Raw genomic sequence first — 6,850 nt, forward strand, 5'->3', positions numbered from 1 at the left:
AAGAGATGGGTTTTCAGCTGTTTTTTGAATGTTGCCAGTGATTCTGCATTCCGGATGAGGCCGGGGAGAGCGTTCCACCAGCATGGAGCTGTGAATGAGAATGTTCTGGAAAGTGATTTTGTGGTTCTCTGTGATGGAACCACGAGACGTCGCTCGTTGATCGATCGTAGGCGTCTGGTAGGGATGTAGACTCGTAGGAGTGAGTGAAAATAGTAGGGAGCTGAGCCTGTGATAGATCTGTAAGCAAGCGTCAATGCCACAGTCTGGTAACAGTCTGTAGATGGCGCTGCGGAGGCGCGTCCGCCATTATGGACTGAAAGCTGCTGAAATCGTTAGCGCCAGTCAATGGCAAAATCCATTTTAGTAGGTGTTTATAGTTCATGTGTGCACTTGCTAGATTACACATCTTTTTTGTACCTTTCCGCCTGTAATAGGACATTCATAGCCTGTAATAAAATAATTAAGACATATCAGACATTCACAGATTGTTTTTGTTCTTGCCATTCAAACGTTCACTGTAGGCTACGTGCACTTTCACTGAAGATGCTGAAAAAACAAGTTGTTAATATTTTTGTGATATTCTATGTAAAAGAAAAGTCTTTAGAAATGTTCATTTATAATGTTGTTTATTTATTTATTTTTCCAAATCATATATATGGTGATGTTCACTAATTTCAAAATCAACATTTGAATAAATATCTTATTACTGTGTGTCTGCCTATATATTATTTCATGAATTTCTGTTAGTCATATAACAAGGAAAATGCATAATAGAACATAAATATTGATAGATTAAAAGTTTGCAGTAATTTTATAATTGTATCTTTGCAAACCGTAAGTGGTAGGCTAAGCCGATTCGGTGGGGGGACATACCCTTACGAAAAAGTACTATAGGAATCTTATAGTATTTTGGGACAAAATATTATAGTAATCTTATAGGAATACTATAGTAATTTGGGACATACTACATAAGTACGATAAGACTACTATATAAATACTATAGCAGCTATAGCTATAGTAGCCTATATTCAAATGTTGATTTTGAAATTAGTGAACATCACCATATATGATTTGGAAAAATAAATAAATAAATAACATTATAAATGAACATTTCTAAAGACTTTTCTTTTACATAGAATATCACAAAAATATTAACAACTTGTTTTTTCAACATCTTCAGTGAAAGTGCACACAGTGAACGTTTGAATGGCAAGAAAAAAAACAATCTATGAATGTCCTATTACAGGCGGAAAGGTACAAAAAAGATGTGCAATCTAGCAAGTGCACACATGAACTATAAACACCTACTAAAATGGATTTTGCCATTGACTGGCGCTAACGATATCAGCAGCTTTCAGTCCATAATGGCGGACGCGCCTCCGCAGCGCCATCTACAGACTGTTACCCATAACACAACAGAGTTTCGCCTCTTGGGCTTATACTCTTTGATTATATTATTCATCCAACGTTTACATTTCTGCTGCCAACCCTGCTTGCCCTTCAACTCTGCTTCGTGTATTCTCAAAACGGTCCATCTACAAAATCACAGCAGAGCATTTATCTGCCGCCGGGGAAATTCGAGACTAATATTAGTAAATTGTCTCTTTTGATGAAGAGACTCATTGCCAGTCAGTCACTGCCTGAAGTAAAAGAGGGCTGCCCACTCTCACGCACTGACCGTAAGACTCACGCAATTGTATGAGGCGCCACGTAGGATTTAAATCAAACTTCGCTTATCAATACATACAACACACGTGCATATACACCTATAAATTACCCGCATAAACATGTAGGCTATAGCCTACTATTGGATGTTCAAAATACATGAAATACACGTGCACACTAATATGAAATTCATACCAATACATATTATGTTAGTAATGAATGCATATACGCTTGTGAATATTGCATATAAACTTGACGCACGCATACACCTATAAATACTCGCATACATAGGCTATAGCCTATACACAACTAAAGCATGCATCCACGTTTTATTTTGTATGTATGCGCGAGTGTTATATGGATGTGTATGCGCGCATCGAGTTTATATGTGCGAGTGTTTATAGGTGTGTCTGCGTGCTGCGAGTGTGTATGTGCGAGACGAGTGTTTATAGGCCTATAGCCTATGCATGGAAGTTTAAAAGTATTTATAGGTGTATGCGTGCGTCAAGTTTATATGTAGCCTATATGCAAGTTATTCACAAGCATTCATTACCAACATAATATGTATTGGTATGGATTTCATATTAGTGTGCACGAGTATTTCATATATGTATTTTGAACATCCAATAAATGTATATGCGAGTAATTTATAATTGTAGCCTATATGCACGTGTGTTATGTATTGATAAGCGAAGTTTGATTTAAATCCTACGTGGCGCCTCATACAATTGTCACTTTTCACACGCTCTCACTATACATCCATTTTCTCACGCAACTTACCTAAATGTATATTCCTCATACATAATATCGACCAATCAGTGTTTTTCAACCGCGCAAAGCGCGATATAACAGCTGGAGAACAATTGTCACATAATATTTACCTCAGGAAAGCCATTTAATGACCATGATAGATATAGCACGTTATTTTGGCTAGAAAAAAAGAGCTATAGGGAGTATTTTGCTAATTAGGCTATGTGTAGGCCTACTATATTACATATTTATTATATTTTTTACTTATATCATTAAACACAGTTGGTATTATGATAAAAAATGCATTATATTTAATACATTTTTTTTTTTATTAAATTTTTACTGTCGATGGTGGGCCTCCCTTCCAAGCAATTTACTAGCGTTGTCATAGGAATGCTTCGGCTTTTGCCACCCGGAAGAACGTCTATTACAGTTGTGACGTCATGGTGAATTGTCGTATAGAGTGCCGAAGTTATGACGTCACTTTGTAGGCCAAAACGCAGAAGTGAGTTAGCATTTTAGCACTACCGGTTCCCTCGCCCTAAAGTCTATGGGTTTTTTGAATGGGTTTTGCTAAATCGCCTGAAATATGGTCTGTGGTTAACAAAGGCTCTAAATATTTTCACGTTTTGATCTTTGACATAAAACACACCAGTTATTACCTGCTTGTGATTTTTTTTTAACTTTATTGTGTCTTAAAAACTGTGGTTGCTAACAAGTTGCTAAAAGGGACTACATCCTTTGGCGGGGACTTTAGACGTCATCATGACAAATATGAAATCTCTCACTAGCCCGCGTTTCAGCTTCACGTTCAGCTTCACGTTCTTAGAAGTTTACCTTTCAGTTAATATAGGCTACATAACGTTATTTTTGTTTTGTCCCGAGATGCAACCACAAGTCATCGAATGAAAATGAAATCTCGTTTTACCGTTTTCCGTCCGATAGCCTACCCAACGGAGACTCTGGGTTCGTGCCAGATGGAGTAAAAAAGGCTAGCAGTAGCAAGAATAAACGTTTTTCATAACCAAATCAACAGCTAAAATACCTTTTGTCTTTCTCTTAAAATATCTAAAAGCTTGTTTACTTTGCCACTGTTTAATAGATCCGCTGCAGTTTTATTAAAGGCTAACGTTACGTTGAGAAATGTGTTTAATTAAAATATTCAAAAATAATACCTGGTTTATTGACTTTTATTGTAACTTGTTTGGATATAATTATAGAAAGGGTGGGTCATGCACCCTGATATTTGTGAACTTGGCTTTTACCAAGTTCACAAATTTATAACATATGATTGTATTTGTAAACAGCATTACCGGTAGTTAAGGCATAGGTAACAATGTTAATCTTTGTTATTTTAGTAGTAAATGTTAAACTATATTTTAATGTGCTATATAAACGTGGACAATTCCCAGAGAACACGCTGATATGTATAGCCTTAATGCACTGTAAGTTGCCTGTCTGACAAATACACAAATTCAATGTTAAACTATTGTATACTACTTGTATACTATTGTAACTACACTCCAGTCAGCTCACAGTAATGTGAATGTGAGATAAAATTTACTACACTGGCTCTCACATTGGGGCTTGTGGATTACCAGGTAAAAATATATAGAAAATGTTAACAAAATGAGTATATATGGTTTATTTAGGGAACATATATGGTTTAATTATAATATATTATAATAAGCATTTGCTATTGGAAAATTCTCTTTAAATTCAACATATATAATTATATACAACTATTATATTAAAAGTTTGGAATTTAACTGTGTTATGCTTGTTCAGAGATTATTTGTATAGTTATCTCAAATACATAGAACACTATTATAACTCCTCTATCTCTCCCTAGTTTTACTTACCGAGACTCGATTAACCTTGTCCCTCATGCTGGCCCTTACAATACCGGCAAGTAAACCAGCATCTAAGCTGCACTGTTCATGTCCAGATTTATAGTGGTTCTCTCCTCGATCTATTGTTTTTCTATCGTCTAAGAAAAAGGACATAAGATTGGAAATTGATACAGCCATAACGTTAGTTCTTCTGAGATGGTAAAAGCGCGTTTTTTTCCTGGCAAATTAGTCAAGTCAAGTCAAGTATATTTGTATAGTGCTTTTCACAATACAGATTGTATCAAAGCAGCTTCACAGTATTAAATTAAAATAATACAACAAGGTTTGTTTCAAGTGGAATTTATTGATTGATAAAATAAAATAAAATATCCCCAAAATATCCCCAACTGAGCAAGCCAAAGGCAACAGGACTACAGCACATTAGCAAATGGTATGCAAACATACAATCAAACATAATACAGTAAAATATAATCTTTAAAGTTTATTTGGGGCACAATGATCAGGCATAATAATCTTAATCACAAAGAAAATAATATTAAGGTTTATATAAACTAACAAAATAATAAACGAATAAATAAAACATTAACAAAAGATAAAAAAAAATCTCAGAGAGGCACGCATAAACAAAATTAGTTTCTAACATTTTTGGAAAAAACGAATGGGCAATATTTCTCATGAAAAAGTGGATAAGTGTTCATACCATAGACTGAAAAAAATAGGTTCATACACAGCGCAGATCATAATGAGCGAGCGTGTTTTTTAAATAAAGTTTGAGGAAGCTTGATGATGACGTTGATCCGCGACCATGGTGTGCTGGTGTGCTGTAGTCCGTTTATAGCCTATACCGTTACATTTTATATCTGACGGCTTTATTTAGGCTTCAAAATGTATAAATTTTGGATTAACTTGTAAAAATTTATCTTGATAGACAAAACGTGTTAGGGTCACAACTCTTTGTTGAACACAGATCTTATTTTTTGCGATTTTCCAAAAGTCTATGGGGAAAATGCATTGCTTTTCGATCGAGGGAACCCATGCGCCGCTAACTTCCGGGTTGTCCTACAAAATGACGTCATAACTTCGGCACTCTATTACATTTGATTTAGTTTATTTCTTTGAAACAGATAAAAATATCTGTATGAATTTATTTTACACATATAGAAATGGAATAAAATGTGTTTTTTTGTACCGCACCTTCAGCTGGCTTTTTTTAATAATATTTTATAAATCAGGAAATTCTATTTTTATTTACAGTTCATAGGGCGCCATATAACAACACTGTAGTTGAATAACAAGCATTTGCTTTCATTTACATATTTGCACAACCAGAAAAATGTGGCTCTATTACAGTTTTTTCAAACATTGCATTATCAACTACACAGTGCACAACCAGAAGCAGAACATTTCAGCCTCCGATTTTTCATTTTATAAAACCTCTTCATGCATTCTTTGTAGTCCAAGGCCTCCTGATCTGGTCCATCGATGGCAAGTTTGCAACACACATCCAAGTGCCTCTTCTTTAGTATGTTGCGCAATGGTGTCTTAACCTTAAAAAAAAACCATTAGAACATTAAGAAACTTAGTTTTTAGATACAGACAGGATTTGTGATTTGTCATACATAGGATTTTGTGAGACTGCAGTTTGGTGGACGCTATCAAATTGTTTTACATCTTAAGATAAATTCATTAATCTGGTGCATTTTGAGAGTTCAAAATTAAGACCTCCATCCCATGTTCAGTGTGCAAATTAAACAAAGAAAAAGTACATTGACTTGTACCTGCACTTTAAAGGGAACTAAACCATCTTTTTAGATATGATTTAGTGTTTTAGTCATTACATTCACACTGGTGTTTTACGAAGCCAAACAAGTAGAATAATAATAATAATAATAATAATAATTTTATATTATTATTCCTATGACAATAATAGCCATATATTGTCAAATAAATGAAAATGGCTTTTTCACAAGTATTATTTAATGCTACAGTAGGGAAATTACAAGCAAATTAGAGCAAAGTGAGAAAAAAAATACAATTATTCTTTAAACCGTTTTGGTGTTGGTGGTGCAGTTAGCAATTAGTATAGTACCTTCAGATCAGGACTTCTCACTCTCAGTCTGTAGGAGTCCCACTCTGACATAAAATCAGACTCCCTCAGTCTTGGGATCTGCTCTGCCATTGTCCTCATCTCAACATCCCCATAGTCTGCAGAGTTTGTCAGAATCTGTCTGGGAAAGAACAAACTGCTGGTGAGTTTGTTTAGACCTAAACAGCAGAGAGAGTTCCTGAAACGTGTACCAGAGAATCCCTTCAGTGATCAGCCTGGAAAAACAGATCTTCTACAGCATGATATTCGCCTTCTGCCAACAGACCCCATTAGGCAGACTCATTGTAGAGTGCCAGCCCGCCTGATTCCTGCTTTGAAAGAGGAAGTGAAAGTGATGCTTGATTTAGACATCATAGAACCATTTAGGACCGAATGGTGTAGTCCAGTGGTGCTGGTACCAAAAAAGAATGTTTCACTTTTCAAAGCTTAATGCAGTGTCTGCTTTTGATCCATGATGCCAAGAGTGGATGAGCTA

The 6,850-nt window shown here is 35.3% G+C and overlaps 2 protein-coding genes across 2 annotated transcripts in view; one reads left to right on the forward strand and one right to left on the reverse strand.

Annotated features, from left to right (window-relative positions):
* Nucleotides 1-6,850, reverse strand: part of LOC311295608 (uncharacterized protein) — a gene marked incomplete at its 3' end in the record, with an annotated part of 334,919 nt that overhangs the window by 179,682 nt on the left and 148,387 nt on the right. The gene's annotated exons all lie outside the window — the stretch shown is intronic.
* LOC311295867 (elastase-1-like) overlaps nt 1-6,850 on the forward strand; it is a 304,045-nt gene that overhangs the window by 157,858 nt on the left and 139,337 nt on the right. The window lies entirely within an intron of this gene.

Source organism: Rutilus rutilus (genome assembly GCF_951802725.1).
Source record: "Rutilus rutilus genome assembly, chromosome: 8".
Classification (NCBI taxonomy): Eukaryota; Metazoa; Chordata; class Actinopteri; order Cypriniformes; family Leuciscidae; genus Rutilus; species Rutilus rutilus.